This window comes from Haliotis asinina, chromosome 11 (assembly GCF_037392515.1).
Source record: "Haliotis asinina isolate JCU_RB_2024 chromosome 11, JCU_Hal_asi_v2, whole genome shotgun sequence".
Classification (NCBI taxonomy): domain Eukaryota; kingdom Metazoa; phylum Mollusca; class Gastropoda; order Lepetellida; family Haliotidae; genus Haliotis; species Haliotis asinina.
Genome location: NC_090290.1, coordinates 33,592,169 through 33,612,139, shown reverse-complemented (window position 1 = coordinate 33,612,139; position 19,971 = coordinate 33,592,169). Strand labels below are relative to the sequence as shown.

The window sequence follows — 19,971 nt, the reverse complement described above, 5'->3', positions numbered from 1 at the left end:
CTCATAGTTCACTTCCTCAACACTGACACTCATAGTTCACTTCCTCAACACTGTCACTCATACTTCACCGTCTCCTTACTGTCACTCATAGTTCACCTTCTCCACACTGTCACTCACAGTTCACCTTCTCCACACTGTCACTCACAGTTCACCTTCTCCACACTGTCACGCATACTTCACCTTCTCCACACTGTCACTTATAGTTCACCTTTTACACACTGTCACTCATACTTCACCTTCTCCACACTGTCACTTACAGTTCACCTTCTCCACACTGTCACTCACAGTTCACCTTCTCCACACTGTCACTCACAGTTCACCTTCTCCACACTGTCACTCACAGTTCACCTTCTCCACACTGTCACTCACAGTTCACCTTCTCCACACTGTCACTCACAGTTCACCTTCTACACACTGACACTCATAGTTCACTTCCTCAACACTGACACTCATAGTTCACTTCCTCAACACTGTCACGCATACTTCACCTTCTCCACACTGTCACTTATAGTTCACCTTCTACACACTGACACTCATAGTTCACCTTCTCCACACTGTCACTTATAGTTCACCTTCTCCACACTGTCACTCACAGTTCACCTTCTCCACACTGTCACTCACAGTTCACCTTCTCCACACTGTCACTCACAGTTCACCTTCTACACACTGACACTCATAGTTCACCTTCTACACACTGACACTCATACTTCACCTTCTACACACTGACACTCATAGTTCACCTTCTACACACTGACACTCATAGTTCACTTCCTCAACACTGACACTCATAGTTCACCTTCTACACACTGTCACTCACAGTTCACCTTCTCCACACTGTCACTCATAGTTCACCTTCTCCACACTGTCACTTATAGTTCACCTTCTACACACTGTCACTCACAGTTCACCTTCTCCACACTGACACTCATAGTTCACCTTCTCCACACTGTCACTTATAGTTCACCTTCTCCACACTGTCACTCACAGTTCACCTTCTCCACACTGTCACTCACAGTTCACCTTCTCCACACTGTCACTCACAGTTCACCTTCTACACACTGACACTCATAGTTCACCTTCTACACACTGTCACTCATAGTTCACTTCCTCAACACTGTCACTCATACTTCACCTTCTACACACTGTCACTCACAGTTCACCTTCTCCACACTGACACTCATAGTTCACCTTCTACACACTGACACTCATAGTTCACTTCCTCAACACTGACACTCATAGTTCACCTTCTACACACTGTCACTCACAGTTCACCTTCTCCACACTGTCACTCATAGTTCACCTTCTCCACACTGTCACTCACAGTTCACCTTCTCCACACTGTCACTCACAGTTCACCTTCTCCACACTGTCACTCATAGTTCACCTTCTCCACACTGTCACTTATAGTTCACCTTCTACACACTGTCACTCACAGTTCACCTTCTCCACACTGTCACTCATAGTTCACCTTCTACACACTGTCACTCATAGTTCACCTTCTCCACACTGTCACTCACAGTTCACCTTCTACACACTGACACTCATAGTTCACCTTCTACACACTGACACTCATAGTTCACCTTCTCCACACTGACACTCATACTTCACCTTCTCCACACTGTCACTCATACTTCACCTTCTACACACTGTCACTCATAGTTCACCTCCTCAACACTGACACTCATAGTTCACCTTCTACACACTGTCACTCATAGTTCACCTTCTACACACTGTCACTCACAGTTCACCTTCTACACACTGTCACTCATAGTTCACCTTCTACACACTGTCACTCATAGTTCACCTTCTACACACTGTCACTCATAGTTCACCTTCTACACACTGTCACTCACAGTTCACCTTCTCCACACTGACACTCATAGTTCACCTCCTCAACACTGACACTCATAGTTCACTTCCTCAACACTGACACTCATTGTTCACCTCCTCAACACTGACACTCATAGTTCACTTCCTCAACACTGACACTCACAGTTCACCTTCTCCACACTGTCACTCACAGTTCACCTTCTACACACTGTCACTCATACTTCACCGTCTCCTTACTGTCACTCATAGTTCACCTTCTACACACTGACACTCACAGTTCACCTTCTACACACTGACACTCATAGTTCACCTCCTCAACACTGACACTCATAGTTCACCTTCTACACACTGACACTCATAGTTCACCTTCTACACACTGACACTCACAGTTCACCTTCTACACACTGACACTCATAGTTCACCTTCTACACACTGTCACTCACAGTTCACCTTCTCCACACTGACACTCATAGTTCACCTTCTACACACTGACACTCATAGTTCACTTCCTCAACACTGACACTCATAGTTCACCTTCTACACACTGTCACTCACAGTTCACCTTCTCCACACTGTCACTCATAGTTCACCTTCTCCACACTGTCACTCACAGTTCACCTTCTCCACACTGTCACTCACAGTTCACCTTCTCCACACTGTCACTCATAGTTCACCTTCTCCACACTGTCACTTATAGTTCACCTTCTACACACTGTCACTCACAGTTCACCTTCTCCACACTGTCACTCATAGTTCACCTTCTACACACTGTCACTCATAGTTCACCTTCTCCACACTGTCACTCATAGTTCACCTTCTACACACTGTCACTCACAGTTCACCTTCTCCACACTGTCACTCATAGTTCACCTTCTACACACTGTCACTCACAGTTCACCTTCTCCACACTGTCACTCACAGTTCACCTTCTCCACACTGTCACTCATAGTTCACCTTCTCCACACTGTCACTTATAGTTCACCTTCTCCACACTGTCACTCACAGTTCACCTTCTACACACTGTCACTTATAGTTCACCTTCTACACACTGTCACTCATAGTTCACCTTCTACACACTGTCACTCATAGTTCACCTTCTCCACACTGTCACTCACAGTTCACCTTCTACACACTGACACTCATAGTTCACCTTCTACACACTGACACTCATAGTTCACCTTCTCCACACTGACACTCATACTTCACCTTCTCCACACTGTCACTCATACTTCACCTTCTACACACTGTCACTCATAGTTCACCTCCTCAACACTGACACTCATAGTTCACCTTCTACACACTGTCACTCATAGTTCACCTTCTACACACTGTCACTCACAGTTCACCTTCTACACACTGTCACTCATAGTTCACCTTCTACACACTGTCACTCATAGTTCACCTTCTACACACTGTCACTCATAGTTCACCTTCTACACACTGTCACTCACAGTTCACCTTCTCCTTACTGTCACTCATAGTTCACTTCCTCAACACTGACACTCATAGTTCACCTCCTGAACACTGACACTCATAGTTCACTTCCTCAACACTGACACTCACAGTTCACCTTCTCCACACTGTCACTCACAGTTCACCTTCTCCACACTGTCACTCATAGTTCACCTCCTCAACACTGACACTCATAGTTCACCTTCTACACACTGACACTCACAGTTCACCTTCTACACACTGACACTCATAGTTCACCTCCTCAACACTGACACTCATAGTTCACCGTCTCCTTACTGTCACTCATAGTTCACCTCCTCAACACTGACACTCATACTTCACCGTCTCCTTACTGTCACTCATAGTTCACCTTCTACACATTGTCACTCATACTTCAACTTCTCCACTCTCTCACTCATAGTTCACCTCCTCAACACTGACACTCATAGTTCACCTTCTCGTATCTGTCACTCATAGTTCACCTTCTCCACGCTATCATTCATTGTTCACCTTCTCAAGCCTTTGGTTTTAATAGCAGGATTTCCACAGGGATCAGTGTTAGGTCCGTTTCTTTTCTTTGTGTATGTAAATGAGATAGCAGATAAACTACATCGTAAAACTCGGCTTGTCGCTGACGACACGTCACTGGAAGCTTTGTCAAAAGAAAAGCAGTTGATGGAAAGACGAATGAATGAAAATGTATATATATTATGTAATTGGGCAAAGGACTACCTAATTTCGTATAATCCGAACAAAACGGAAGTTATGCTGTTTACGATGAAAGATGGCGAAACAGCCATTAATTTGAAATTTGACAATTGTCATGTCAAAACAGTTGACTTTCATAAACATTTTGGACTAGCCTTTTCATGTAACGGGTGTTGGCACCATAATATTGAAAGTATTGTCAAAGAGACTTCTAAAATGGTTGGAGAATTTCGAAAGTTAAAGTTTCTCCTCAACAGAGCAACATTTATACTGTGTAACATTTATACTGTATTCATAAGACCACATTTCGAGTACGCAGCTGAAGTATGGGACGGTTGTTTTTTGTTTGTTTGGGTTTTTTTTGTTTGTTTGTTTTTTGTTTGTTGGTTGGTTGGTTGTTTGTTTGTTTGTTTGTTTTTGTTGTTTTTTGTTTGTTTGTTTTTTGGGGTTTTTTTTGTTGTTTTTTTTTGTTTTGTTTTTTTTTGGGGGGTGGGGGTGGGGTTAAGAATCTAATAGATTAGAAATGTTACAACTTGAAGCGACTCGTATAGTTACTGGTATGCTTTGAAACGGGATGGGAATTACTATCTAAGAGAAGTAGGATGAAAGAATTCTTGTTTTTTCCTAAGACACATACTGGCCTTTCTCCAAGTTTTCTCAATGACTTACTCCCTCCTGTAGTAGGTAATCGAACGAACTATGAATTAAGAAAATCAAGTAATTACACTCAACCCTGTACATGACTATGATATTCGAGTTTATCTTTTTTCATCAACTAAACTGTGGAATAACATTCCCTTAGCTATCAGAAATTGTATTTTTATTTATTTTTATTTTTTTCGTCTTGACACTTATTTATTGCTTGCCAACGAGTTATAGATAAGACGGAATAAGGATAATACTAAAAAGAAGTTAGGAATATCCTAGTCTTTTATTTACATAGGGCACTGCTCTTTGTTTGCTTGTTTGTTTTTGTTTTGGTTTTTTGTTGTTGTTGTTTTAATTCGTTTTTCTCATGCGAAAAAAAATAATTCTGTTGTGTCTTTTAAAACCACAGTTCATGTGAAACAAAATTGTGCGCCTTAATACTTCTCATACGGGAAAAGTAAGGTAAATGTTTTGCAGACTAAGATATGTCACAAGTACACTTAATAATGATTTATTTAGAATCAGTGTTAGAAGTGATGCACTTTGTCAGTGTGACCATATTTGTGAAAATGCTTTTCATTATTTTCTTGAATATCCATTGTATATAATTCAAAGAGAACAAATATAACTTCTTTCGAAAATATTGTGAATCATAGAGCATGTATTGATATTAATCTCGTCTTGACTGGCAATGCAGGTCTCTCGCTTGGTGAAAATCAGAATGTTTTTAAATCTGTAGATAGCTACATCCATAACACTAAACGATTTAAATAACTCTGTCTGTACATGTATAGCTCTACCCTTTGTCTGTCTCTTGTTCAACTTTGTTGTAGTAATATGCTGTTGTAGAGAGGGCTTACTTAAGTTGGATAACTTGTACCCAATCCGTTTCTCATTTGAATGAAGTATGTTTCAGTCAAACCTCGTAAGAGTTGAATTAACTTGGTGTGCCCAGAGGCTGCAAGAGTTGCAAGATCCCAGAGAGTTAAGATTGTTAGTATGATGTGTCGTTGAGACTGACATCCTATGATTAAGGAAAAACAAAGTGATACAGACTCTGGTAATGTTTGTTTTCTCATGCCAAGTGTTTAACATTGAAACTCCCTATGCGTGTGTATACGACACTTTAGATCACACGGTTATTGCTTGTTTGAAGCACTATGTGAACATATACATTGTACTGCATACAATCTTTTCATAAGTGGTGTTTTATTAATCAGTATCCTGCCTTGCAGTGGAAATAAAGGTGTTTGTGGTGAGTCAACTACAAAAGCGATGTTTGGTTGGAGGCGTTAGTTCAAACTGACCACCACTGTGTTACAAAACAAATCCCTCACACAGGTACAATGTGTGAAGTCATTTCTGATGTCCTTGCTGTGATATTCCTGGAACATTGTAAAAGCGGCGTAGACATAAACTCACTCACTATTAAACAATTCTTTCTCTCAACAGATTTTCTATGCTTTCAAGCATCGGAGTCTCGGCACTTCTTCACAACAATCGTAATGCATAATTTTTTAACTGTTTTGGGTGCTTTTCCGGTCCATCGATCACTTGTGTTTAATTTGTTTACAAGCAAGGCAGGAGTACTACTTAATGACGTCAAGCACATACAGACACGTTTTGTGAATGGCGGGTTCTACCGGATTGGCAGGATTTGCTAATCCTTTTCGCGAAATTCTGGGACCGTATCTATAAACATTCTCAGAATTAAAACTTACTCCTTAGTGTAGAATATACTGAGATTTTTTGTGAGAGTTCCTCGTCAGTCTAAAGCTGGTTATTCCTGAAGTACCATTTTACAACACGCCCAGACCGATTGGGATTGTGGTCGATAGTCTGTTCTCTATTAAGCGCGAGAAGGCATAAGTCACGTAAGTCAAGTAAGACATGTAAGACAAGTAAGTCAAATAAGACAGGTAAGGCCATTACCCCAAGACAAATTATTCAGGTAAGTCAAGTAAGAATAATTCTAAGAATAAGTAAGTCAAGTAAGACAAGTGAGTCATGTAAGACAAGTGAGTCAAGTAAATTAAGTGAGTCAAATAAGTCACGTAAGATAAGTAGGGTAAGTAAGACAAGTGACTCAAGTAAATCAAGTGAGTCAAGTAAGTCATGTAAGAGAAGTAAGACAAGTGAGTCATGTAAGACATGTAAGACAAGTGAGTCAAGTAAGACAAGTGAGTCATGTAACACATGTAAGACATGTAAGTCAAGTAAAACAAGTGAGTCAAGTAAGCTATGTAAGGCAAGTAAGTCAAGTAAGACAAGTGAGTCATGTAAGACAAGTAAGAAAATAAGACAAGTGAGTCAAGTAAGTCATGTAAGACAAGTAAGTCAAGTAAGACAAGTGAGTCATGTAAGACAAATAAGACAAGTGAGTCAAGTAAGTCAAGTCTGATATTCACTAATCCATCCACAACATTTTCACAACCATTTCTCTCTTTACGCCAAACGTAATTAGTTTCTGGGGAAAAGACTGGGTATTTTTCCGCACACTGACGGTTTCTAATATGATTAAGTCATGGGTCCAAGTGATCCCAGTAAAGCTATTTCAAACTTTGATCGTGTATTTATCATAGAAAAATAAACGAGTAGGTGTCTGTGAGATTTTTTTCAGTTTTCGCAATCTTTCTTCTGTTTTTCGATTCCCCGAACAGACCAATATCACAGTACCTTAAAACACAGATTTAAAGTAACGCGAATATTTATGTGGGTATAAAATCGCAAATGTCATGAAATATTACACCAAACAGTGAAACTGCACAAAGGGTAATGCATCTTCGAACAAGAACCTCAGTAAGCTATGATCAGTAACATTACCTCGTATGTCTAAACTGATCATTATGTCGAATAAAATGTATTCTGTAATAATAGTTCAGACGAGTGTGTGAGCTCTGGGAGCTAGTAGAGAACCCAAAGGTTTAAACTCGATCCAGTGCTTTTCGAAACTCCAAGCTTTCTCGTAACACATCTTTGTAAATTCTCTCGAAACAATATAAGGATAACAGTCGCTCAACTTTAACTTGCCAGTGGCTGGACAGTGGCTGAATAGTCGCTGGACAGAGGCTAAACAGAGGCCCGACTCTGGCTGGACAGAGGCTAAACAGAGGCCCGACTCGGCTGGACAGTGGCTAAACAGAGGCCCGACTCTGGCTGGACAGAGGCTGGACAGGTGTAAGCCCACAACAAACAATCCTATAACGTTCTCTTATTCTTAAAAAAACTTTAAGAATGAAAACACGTGTTCTTTCTTTCGTATCTTAGATCCATATACTTCTTTCCCATACTGCTTCGTTTTACACATGTCTAAAAAAAATATGGAGTGAGTAGACTTTTACGCCACGTTAGCAAAACTACAACAATATCATGGTGGGGGACACTAGAAATCGGCTTCATATACAATACTCTGTGGGAATTGAACCAGAGTCTTCGGCGCGATGAGCGGACGCATCAACCACTGGACTACAAATCAGCCCGACTATAGAGGAACAATTTTACTACGCTACTCCTTGGCATTTGTAAAGAATGTATATCTCAAATGAAGAAAAACACATGAAAAATAATTTTCTTTTAAATCAAAATCCATTCCTATTATATTCTTTCTTTAAGGTCAGGTGGACTATCTTTGACAATGGAACCACATTTAACATGCATAATATAAACTAGATGGTCGAACAGATCAGTAATGAAGAAGAATTATTTTGACCTAACATTACGTACTATTGGCGGCGTCTGTTGCCACCAGCGCAGCTTGCCACACCATCATTGACTGTATTTCGAGCGGTAAGGTTGCCAAGTGCACCTCGCTTAAAGCCTTGCGTGGTTCGTGGTCGGGCTGCGTGAAGCCCACGCAGTCATGTTGTCCTTACGTAATCGTGTCGTTATTTACAGCAGCGGAAAACGCGCTTCAAGTTGTAATTACACAGGTAGAAATTTGCACGGAAACGGCTGAATGAGCTTTGAATGTTCACTCATCTGTGAACTCATGTTTGGATTGATCTTTTGTCTGTTGAGACTTGAGACCAAATAGCGATACAAGTTTAATATTTCAAACAGTGACAATCACATTAGTTTTAAGAATATGTTTCGCACATTTGGAAAAATGGTGATTGTTCACGATTTTGGTGCAAAAGACCACTCTCGCCAAACCGCACTCAGACACTCTTTGTTGAAGTCGGTCCCAACGATTACAGTGAATCGTTCTGTTTTGTGGCAGTCAAATCAGTGGAATAGAAAAGCAAGTGATTCCACACGGCTTGACAAAACATGGCCAAGTGTGTGAGAGGAATGGTTATGAGGACACCCAATTGTTCGGGGGGGGGGGGGGGGGGGGGGGGAGGGGGGGCACTCTCGTAAATGTTAATTGTGTGTGTGTTTGTAAGGGGGGAGGGCGTCATTTACATTGTACATGTTTTCATATATTATCATCATCATTATATGTAACAGGTCTTTACCTGGAATACCACATTATAATAAGAAGAATATAATAAGAAGAAGGTGATGAGAAAATTATGGAATTTCAAAACTGCGGGTGCCAATTTACTTAATTTTAAGATTAGTATTTAAATGGCCCTCCAAACACACATTATACATTTTATGTTTCCAAAATTCATAGAATACAAAAAAAAGCAAAAATAAAAACAAACCAGTTTAGTTGCATTCAGAAAACAGATATAGATAAAGAGAGATAAAACGAACTTATGGGTAATTACGAATGATCAAGAAAGAAGAACAGATCTAGATCAGTATAACTGGATTTGATTGACAGAAATGTAGAAGTCACCACTATGGCGGCCTGTTGTCTATAGCTACAAGTATCATTCATTTACCTTTCAGTCGTGAAAATTTCGGCCAGAATTGGTCTTCAAACGTCCACACTTGTCGTAATAGGCGACGATAGGTATCTGGTGGTCATGTGCGCTGGCTTGATTGACACGTGTTATGTCATCGTACATCCCATTTGCGTAAAGATAGATGCACATGCCGGTGATCACTGGATTGTCTGGTCCAGGTTCAATTATTTCCAGACCGTCGCCATATAGCTGATCTTTTGCTGAGTGCGGCACTAACCAGAAATGAAAAAGCTTTCACCTTTATTGTATGTTGTAGTTTACAAATCCTTCGATATAACCTTCGATATATAATTAATTTGTCTGGTTGTAACAAATATTTGTAATAATTCTTGAGACATTTGCTGAATATTTTTATATGTAAATTGTTTACTTCAAATACCAGCCCTACACGTCAACCACCGCTTCTAAACTGGCCCAGTCCGGTGTGCAAATAGCTTACAACAACATAGCCGGTGGCAGTTCTACATTGCTTATATACTAGTAGACATAGACCGTATCTCCCACTCTCCAGATACCAACATTCCCTCAGGCCAATCACCAGCTACAACGGCTCTTTCGTGTCTGGCGTCGAGTTGAGGCAAGAACAAATATTAAGCGTCGGTTCATTATTCTTTCCCTTTCAAAGAACAAAATACACAGTCAGCCGCTTAAACGCCACTGGGCAATATTACGTCACGGTAGCGAATGTTACGTCATGTGACCCGAGCACGTATTGTTGACCGACAATAGCTCACGACTGTGTGATAATAACAGTACTGGCCAGTAATGACGTCACAAGCTGAGGCCGCCACAGGTACTCTATCATACCGTAAACAGTGTTGTTAAATTCACTGTACGATCAATAATATTATATGCTTAAATGTTTGTTGCACGAGTACTGACCAGACAGCTTACCTGTAGACCCACCTCGCGGACGAGTTTCTTTGCTTCAAAATGATTTATAAACAATGATAATTGAAATTAGTTCTTTAAACAAAATTAGATATGATAATACATGTATGTTTCTTCGTTAAATTAATGTATGATATAATGACAATCTATGAGTTTGGGGTGAGGTTTTCTTATAAATAATACCCAAGTAAGCTTTAAACATGATATTCCGAGTGACAACTATATATAGCCCATTATTTGAATAAATGACCCTGTTATGCCTATGAGCTTTAGGGACAATTTGTGTGTACAGTTCAATATACTGTTCGTTTAGTTTTGACTCATAAATGAACGTTTTAAATACCGAAATGATTCCCGGAAAAGTACAAGAGTTGAAAAACTCGGCTGCTACTGATAAACTGATGCACAAATAGAATATATCTACAATCTTACTGATTTAAACTGACTGCATAATACTACTGTAACTTTCATAACTGAAAAGAAGCAGAGTGTTTATTAAACCGTTTTTATTTTTTAAGAAAAGGTGTGTCGTTGATTGTAATATTTCACACAGTTAAATACGGTATTGGCGAAGCTTAGCGGTACCATGTGACTAAGGTGAGCCAGCGGGCAGGGTGAAGGTCGAATAGCGCCCTCTGCAAATGGAGTCGGGAATGTTGTGATCAACAAACTAGCCAACGTCATAGGTGGATATACCTTTTAATTACAACTTTTAAGATTCGGGTATGTATTATTCTTTTACACTGTGGTCTTGAGATGTATTATACCGCTGTATATTTATACAACATGCCTTGATCTTTGATGACACGTCAAATATTGTTGACGACGATGGGAAAATTGGCTACTCACGACGTTGGTGACCGAAATTTATGTACTTCAGTGTAGGAAATATTCACAACAGCCGCAGGTTTTGAGACAAACAGTGTACATGATATTTGTGGGTGGACATCTTTTAGCAAGACAGCTAGATAATGTGAGGCGAGACGACCTACTTTGGATATGATTCCGCAGAAAACATGGAAACGTATCATGTATGGAGCATGCAAGAAATCTATGTCTGTGACCACACATTTTGGGCCATGTATATCGTTTTATTTTGTAAGCATAACACAAGAGTTGCATGTTGTATATTGTATATATTGCGCGTCTATTGTAGGTCACTGGTGTATTTTGCAGATGATATCGGTGTTATATCCTCTTGCCAACATTGTTACAAGATCGTTTGTTCTCAGCTTGTTGCCAGTGTAGGGTCTTCAATTTGACAAATGCAACAGCACTATTGTAGTAATGTTTGTTTACTGTTCTTTCATATACAGTGTTTTTCTTATGTCTTCATTTCTACAGTGTGTTCTCACTACAAAAGTTATGACAGTGTACAGTTATGTAATAGCTGATAAATAACAGCATCAAAGAAAATATTTAAACAGCAATACTTTTACTTATGAATGTACAAGTAATTTCTATATGAAGTGTATATTATTGCTGTTTATATATCTCTGCTTTTTGTTTTTCACTCTATGACTAAAAACTAAATGGGGTGGTACCGGTTTGTGATCTGTCCCCCATAAAACTGGGAAACTGTAATTTCTATGAGTTCTGCCAATGCAGCTGACAAATGTTGGAAGAAGGCCCTCTGATGTCACAGCCAACTGCAGAATATCAGTTTTATCCTTCATAATGAAATCATTGAATGGGACAGACTTGGTAATGCCCTTAAAGTTTTGGCTTGAAACACAACAAACACCTCAACCATCATGTAGCTGTACCTGTCACTTGGAACGAAATGGAGCTTGTATTATCTGGGTATCCCCATTACACACTTTCTTACATTCACTCCATAGGTGCATTTGGTGGATTTATTGTTTTGTCTTGACGCTAAGTATATTAACATGTTTTGAACGTCAACCGAACACTGACTCTGTAGTTTTTACAAAAATCTGGTGAATTCTGTTTATTTCTGGTGTTTTGATTATTTTGTTTTACATATCTAATATTTGTGTACGATTCCAGAAGTACAAGGACGGTTGCATGTTTTTTTTTCAACCCTCCTTGTACTTCAGGATTCACTCTCGATTATTTGTGTAAGTCTCATAATGGTGTATAATTAACATCAAAGTACCCACTATAATTTTATTTAGCTCTGGAATTTCACGCTTTCCATGACATTAAATCAAATTTCAGGTACTGAAAGGTCTTACATCAAGGATGTCATGATGACCTAGATACACACACATGCAAGCACACAAGTAAATTTATGGCCATGTTAATTTGAGATGTAATTAGCTTGATTACAGCATAGGTGTCAGTTATCCCAGCACTACTGTAATGTACAGTTAGTTCACCTTGTTACATCATGTGAGGAGATAGGTACCACTCTCGTTGCACTGACTGGGACACAGGTGGTTTAGCCTAGGGGATCACAGGGATAGTTCAGGCCCATCTCACAGGCCCCCATGTTCTGGAGATCAGTTATCTGTTAACATATAGTGAGATGCCCCCATTTTCTGGAGATCAGTTATCTGTTAACATATATAGGATCACGCTGTTGGTGATCAATCAATCACGAATTGATGACTTAGATCTCAGTGAGTGGGTTTAGTTTTTCACCTCACTCAACATTATTCCAGCTATATGTCGTTGGGCTGTGAATACTCAAGTCTGAAACAGACAACCCAGTGATTATCATCATGAGCATCAATCCATGCAATTGGGAACGGATGACATATGTCAAGCAAGTCAGCAAGTCTGACCACTCGATCCTGTTAGTCCCCTCTTATGACAAGCATGTGTAACTGAAGATCATTTCTAGCCCAGAACTTCATGGGACCTATGATCACAGTACTGTCACATCATGTAGGACATAGGACTGCAGTGATACCACCATGTGGCCAACATCATATGTATCACAAATATTCGGTAATGAATATGTATATTTATTCATGAATACAGTACTATAGTTAAGTGATGTGTGCCCAATATAGAATGCCATTGTTGATAGTGTTAAGTTGGCCCATCAATTGCCATTTATCTCATGCCACACGAATTTGGTATTTACTAGTTATTGTCGACAGTAGCATGTGTTACCTTGGCAAACTAACATGACTTGCACTACTGCAAGGCCATTCTTGTGTATCTTGCTTTTGAAAAGGTCATAAGGGTTGAAGTAAAACACATTTCCTCCAAACAATCATAAATCATAAATATTCGTTAATATTCAATTCTGGTGACCACAAAACAACAAATTGAATTCATGAAGGGCTACGGTTCAATCTAACGAATACCCTTGTGAATTGTAACAGCCTTACTAAGATACTAAATACATGTATACAATTGTGGTAGAAATATACAACCACATACTTAAAATGAACCGATGGATCTAAGAAACAGTTGTTTGGCTCGTCAGTTACACACGTTTTAGTTGAAAATTCGTATGACGAACTAAACTTAGTGATCTACCTCACTTTGCTGTAATAATTGTTTACTGTTTACAGTATGTTTGAATTTAAAAAGAGCCCCAGTGAGATGGGATGACAATCGATGGTCACATATAATATCAATGTATCAATAGTTTTTCGTTTCTACCATCAATTAATTGTTATCAGAGCCTTAACATATGCAATCAATCAATAGTTCGATGCATCGTTACAGATTTAACTGTTTTATGCAAAAATAGCCAGGAGGTAGGCTGTTTAGATTGTTATTAAAAGGGAGGGTTTGGAAACAACCAATTTTTCCTTTACAAAATATTGATGAAAAATACTGAGGTTTTTAATTCCATGGTTACTACTCAGTGACATGTCAGACAATTTACTCTTGGATACAACATGGTTTACCTTAAGTTATAATTATTCATGATATTATACATGATATAATTTGGCGCCTAATATTCACTAACCTTCAGCCATCAGAATACTAGTATCTGGTACATTTCTAATCTTAGCCTTCAGGATTTTCCGTCAGTATGAGGTGCTTCGACAAGGTTGAGTTACACTGAGACAACATTAAGCAAGGATTTAATAGATGAACATTTTGCATGATTATTGTTGAAAAAAATACAAATCATTTAGTAAAATGTCTTAAGACATACAGATGTTAACACAAAAGCGACCATTTGATTTGAAACTTTGAAGTGTAATAGTTGAAGATTCTGTGATGCAAACCTACAAGTGTCGACCTTTGAAAATACTGCATTATTAGTTTCATGTCAAATATTACACATCCCTTTTCATCTGGTATATTTTTCTTTGATGTCAGGATCATTAGAATGCAGTATGTGTTATCTGAATTTAAACTACATGCATTTCTGCATATTTACCATGACCTACTTTTGGATATCATGTGTGGTACATTAATGGTCTGGAGGTCATCCTTGGAATATGTTGAAACTCTCTCGAGGATTTTCTGTAAGATTTCTGCAACAGTGAGTGAATATTACTTTCACAGCAGGTAAACAGGCAAAACTGTTTTCGGGGACTGTGTATTGGCACTAAATTGTATTGTAATATGTCATGAAGGAGGTATATGTATCCATATTCCATTTGGAGCTGAAGTGTTTGATGGTGGTATTCTTTGTTTTTCTTCATTCTAGGGCCCTTAAATATATCTTACTATTCTAATTCTAACAGGAATTTAGGTTTGATAATAAGTGATCTTTTCTTTGTTTTTTTCTGCAAAATATGGTATGCATTTTGTGAATTAATTATGGGTTAATTGTGAATGAAAGTCAGGGTAGATGTTAACTTAAATCACCAAGATGGTCATTATTGTGCAGAATATACCAGTTCTCAGAAAAAATAGTGCAACATGTGTCATTTGAAAAAACGATTGCAGTTAAGTGATTTGTCAATAATAACAGGCAGTCTAGTATTTTGTTCATGCAACTATATCCCCTGGACCTTGTTAACTCCTAGCAGAAAACTTGAAATTTACACTGAGAGAAAGAGCAGTGGGATAGCCTAGTGGTTAATGCATTCACTCATCATGCCGAAGGTCCAGGTTCAATTCCCCATGTCATTGTCATTCTCATCTCTTCTTTAAATTGTTTTTGGAAGAACATTTTGACAAGTCCATCAATTAATGAAGGTAACAGTGTAGTGAACTAACTATAACCTTTCTTGTTTTAACATGTCTAACTGTTGGGTCAATGAGAGGTCTAACTTTTGGGAGGACATCGTGGGTGCAATCTGTGAAGCCCATATATTGTTAGAATATTGCTAAAAGCGGCAAAAGACAACTAACTCAAAAAACATGGCCGACAGTGGATGATGCCTTGGTTTTATTGTGAAGTGTAAGAGAGAAGATTACCAAAAGACCTAGGTAAACTCACGACAGTGCGTGAAATTCTTGATGGTTTCACTCATATTGTCATTGTACATGGTGATTCTGTTTATCCTTTAATGTTGACACTATATGGAAACAAGCAGACAAATACTGAAGCTAAAATGATAATTTAGCACTAAAAATATGTCATCTTTAGCCCAGTTGTTGGATAGGCACGAAGGAAAAACACTCAGTTTTAAAATATTTAATGAATCTGCTTGTTTCGTATTTGCTGATACGTTAATTGCATTTCGACGTGTTTATCTATGCACATACAGAATAATATGTTCTATTAATGTTTGATGTACATGTCATTATATTTCTGATTTGATGGTTGTGCTTAAATATGTAATCAGTGACTCCTATAATGTCAAGAGAAAACTAAATATAAAAAACTCTCAGTCAGTCTCTTTTACCAGAGTTTTAATGATGCAAAGGACTTAAATAAGGTTTTCTTAGGCCAAATGACTTTTGACTTACTAGCCCCCTAACAATTGTTCAAAAGGTGATCTGCTGAAGTATTATTTATTTATAGTTATTAGGGTGTTTTTAAATCAAATACATGAAACATACAAATTTCTGTGGGCAAACATGTCTTTGAGAAACTTTTCTTGCATTAACTTGTGAATTTACAAGTGGCAATGAGATAGCTCAGTGGTATAAACTTCATCTCATTATGCAGAAGCCTGGATTCGATTCCCGACATGGAGCCCTTTTCTTGTCTCCCTTGCCATGATATTGCTGGACTTTTCTAAAAGCATTGCAAAACCCCACTCACTCACTGTCAACTTATGTTATTGTTAAGCTTGTTAGACTGAAGAAATTGTACAAGACTCCCGGTTTTGGTCAAGCATCTGAACTCTGGAACATGGCTGACCTCAATACATGGGTCCAGACTGACCTATGGGTCATTTTCCATATCATGCATAATTAGTCTTCAGAATTACCTTGACCTTGTTCAGTTAGGGTCACAGAGTCATTGGGAGATGGTCTTCGCCTTGGTCATCAGAGAAGTATATGTTGACAAGTTGCTTGGGGCAGTGTTTCATCTGGTCATAGCCTCACGGTCACACAGGGAAAAGTCATCTGTGTTTAGTTATGATGAATACGCATGTTTTTACAGGTCATCCTCTGGTTAATGGCATACATGGGACATTGATGGAAGTGGTCATAATTTCAGATTTAATCCCAGATTGTTTGTAAAGTTCATCTTGTAAGCTGGCGACCAGACTGAAAGTAGACCTTGGGTAGGTTACAAGTTCAAGGATGTACCATGTGATAGCAGTTTCAGTCGTAACATGGCCCTTCTTCTAATGTTTCAAAAGTAATTCTATAATGGACTAATCTAAGTGTTTTTTGTCATGATATCCCAGCTGCAAATACAATGTTCACTCCCCTCAAACATGCTTCACATGAAAAGTCCTGACTTTTCCAGTCTACAAAGTGCTGACTGTGGTGGATTATTATATCTGAACACTTTACACACTTCAGACATATGTCTTAGTTTCTTGTCTACCTCCTTTGTTCCCATGGTTACAGACAAGATAATCAGGTGATTTTTCATTTAGGTTCAGCCATGACGCAGTGACTGCAGACAGAATTTATGTGTCTAATGCCACTTGCCTGTTTCAAAGCTATTTGATGAAAGTCAATTTCAGCATTTTTTTAAGAACTTGAGCTGTTGTGAGAGTAACACACTGGATAACACAAGTCACCATTTGTCATATCAGTACAAGTTTTAAGGCTGCTCAGGTATCAATTTTCATGACAATGTCGTATACTTGATGTGATAATACAGTTTTGAAAGAACATCTTTTCCTGTCAGTTGTCATTCCCATGTTTCTTATGATGTTTTTTGTCAATCCAATCTGTCTTGCTGTCTGTATATGAAGTGGATTTCCTCACGCCACTGAATATCTTCATCGCTGGAGTCTGGTCATAATCCACTATGGATCAGTAGTGATCGGTAATGGAGATTTCAAGCAATATGGATTCATCAATTACTGACTGAGCTGGAAGGAATCTCTTGAATAAACGTGTGACTTCCTTCACTTTTGTTTTATATAAGGATTAAATGTCATCTCACCAGCACTGTGATTTCTTAGAAATATGTTGGGAATCACTGGAAAAGGGGAATACTCAGACTTCCAGTATTGTGGAAGCCGTAGGGCCTGAGTGGGTTAGGTGGCTCACTTTATGTGCTGGCATTCAGGTGTTTAACTCTGAGAGTGTGAATTCAAATCACGGATAGGACTCAACTTAATACAAGTACCAGAATCTGTATTTAATGAAAAATTGTAATCTCAAAATACTTTCTTAAAGGCATTGTGTATTTTTATTTTTAGTGTCTTTGTTTCTCTGTTGTAAAATTTTAAAGCTGTTATTCATCCTAAAATCATACTTATTATACTTTATGTTTCTGACAGACATTTTAAAGTTTGAAATCATCAGCTAATGGTGGTGATCCCAAGTTTTTTAGAGTCAAGCCAGGAATGACTGACAAATTAGCATAAATAAGATTATTAAGAATCAACATTTGTGTAATGTACGGATGGGATGGACATCATGTGACGTGACCTTCCACACCTCGCCTGTCTGACCTCAGCATGTCTCGCTATCAATATGTTTATGAGGCAACGAGGACCACGTGGCCCTGGTTACCTGTACTTGTAACAGAGAAATAGCTTCAACAACAAGCTTCAGGTCCTGGGGAGGAGGTGCGAGACACAACTCTGTCACTAAGTTACATGATTGATAGCATTCTTGTCTGAACAGGATGTTGTTCTCTATGTTTATCGGGAAGAAAACTAGTTTATTACATCAGCAGTTGCTTGTGGAAGAATGGGATGATGACAAGTCAGTTTTATATGGTGGGATCATTTCCATATCCACAAGTAGAATGTTTGGGGTTTTTGTAGCACCTTATATCAACAGTATTCACAGACAGGTCCTTATTCAAAGACACAGACTTAACAGTGCTGAAAAATCCCATCGCCCAGTGCCCGAGACAAGTCAGGTTTACATTTCAGGCAATCAAATAATGGTATCTTACTTGTACATCGGTTACTAGATAATTGCTGCTTACTGTTTCAATCTGCAAATAAATTTGGATTTCATTTCATGTCTGCACATAATATAGCTATTTAATTTCACAATGGTATCAAAGTAGGGTTATGTTTTTTGGCTATTTATCACTTCTCAGTAAGCATGGTAAATAGTCCACTAAACATTAACATCATATGCCATGTTGATTTATTCTTTCATGACAACATCACCATGATTATGTCATAAAAATCAGGGAAAGTGGAAAATTAGTCCCTGTAGCATATTTTCTGTTTAAATATGTGTATATGTAGACATTTTGTTTTAATTTAGAGAAAGTATAACTTGTCAAGGAACAGCTTCAACACAGAAGCCTACTTAAGTAAGTCTGTGTCCAACAAGCAAGTCAAGGATGGCATTTCCTTGTTTCTGTGTAGGACTAAAGTTAACCGTAGTTAGCAAATCTCAAGTCAAGTGTGAAGTACTTCATTTTACCCCTCCTTACATCTTATTGCGTTAAGGGCTTGTGCAGGGTTTTGCCACATACATTGTGAACACACATTGCATCCATTGCATCCATCTGGGGCCGCTGATACAGTGAATCGATACAAAGTTGTACATTGTCATATGTCCCCATACCATAGTTCAATTAGGCCATGTTCCATCAGTGTTTAACTTTGAATATTAGCTGAATTGCGATATCTGTCAAGAAAAAAGACTTACTTTTATGATAATTAAAATATGTCCTTACTTATTTTCCATTTGTAAGTAAATGTTTTCTTGGAAATTCTAAGAAGAGTCAGCCATAATGCTCACATGATTATCATTCACAAAGTCTGTGTATAAACCTAATCTCAATATATCTCATTTCAGAAAGAAAATGAAAAAACCTGTTACTAAACGCAACCTGTCCATGCACTAGTGATGAAAGTTCTAAAGCTTAAACAGAAATGTGTTAAAGATTAACGTGTGATTTCATTTCTGCAGTTGAAACAGTGCGTTGACAGTTCATGTGAGATTTTCTTTGTTTCAGTTGAAACAATAAAATTCTCATCCATAATTAGCATAAAGCATTCCTCATATAGTTTCTCGGCTTGCTGTTGATACACTGGGCTCTTTGGGCCACCATTTTAGATGTCTTGCAGTTGCACAAAATGAGAGACTTTTTCTTTTTCCAGAAATATCACGATAGGTGACATTAGATATGGACTTCATGCACTGTGCT

General features: G+C 38.5%; 1 protein-coding gene across 4 annotated transcripts in view; it reads left to right on the top strand.

Moving 5' to 3' along the window:
- The window catches only part of LOC137256600 (ecdysone receptor-like), a 129,803-nt gene that overhangs the window by 28,835 nt on the left and 80,997 nt on the right, over positions 1–19,971 (top strand). For 2 of the 4 annotated variants that reach the window (XM_067794476.1, XM_067794481.1), the window contains exon 1: positions 11,009–11,108. The exons of 1 other annotated variant lie outside the window; for it this stretch is intronic. The gene's annotated coding sequence lies outside the window, so the exon portion shown is untranslated. Of the gene's footprint in view, positions 1–11,008; positions 11,109–17,208; positions 17,257–19,971 lie in introns of those variants that run through there. One more of the 4 variants, XM_067794477.1, reaches the window with a different exon arrangement.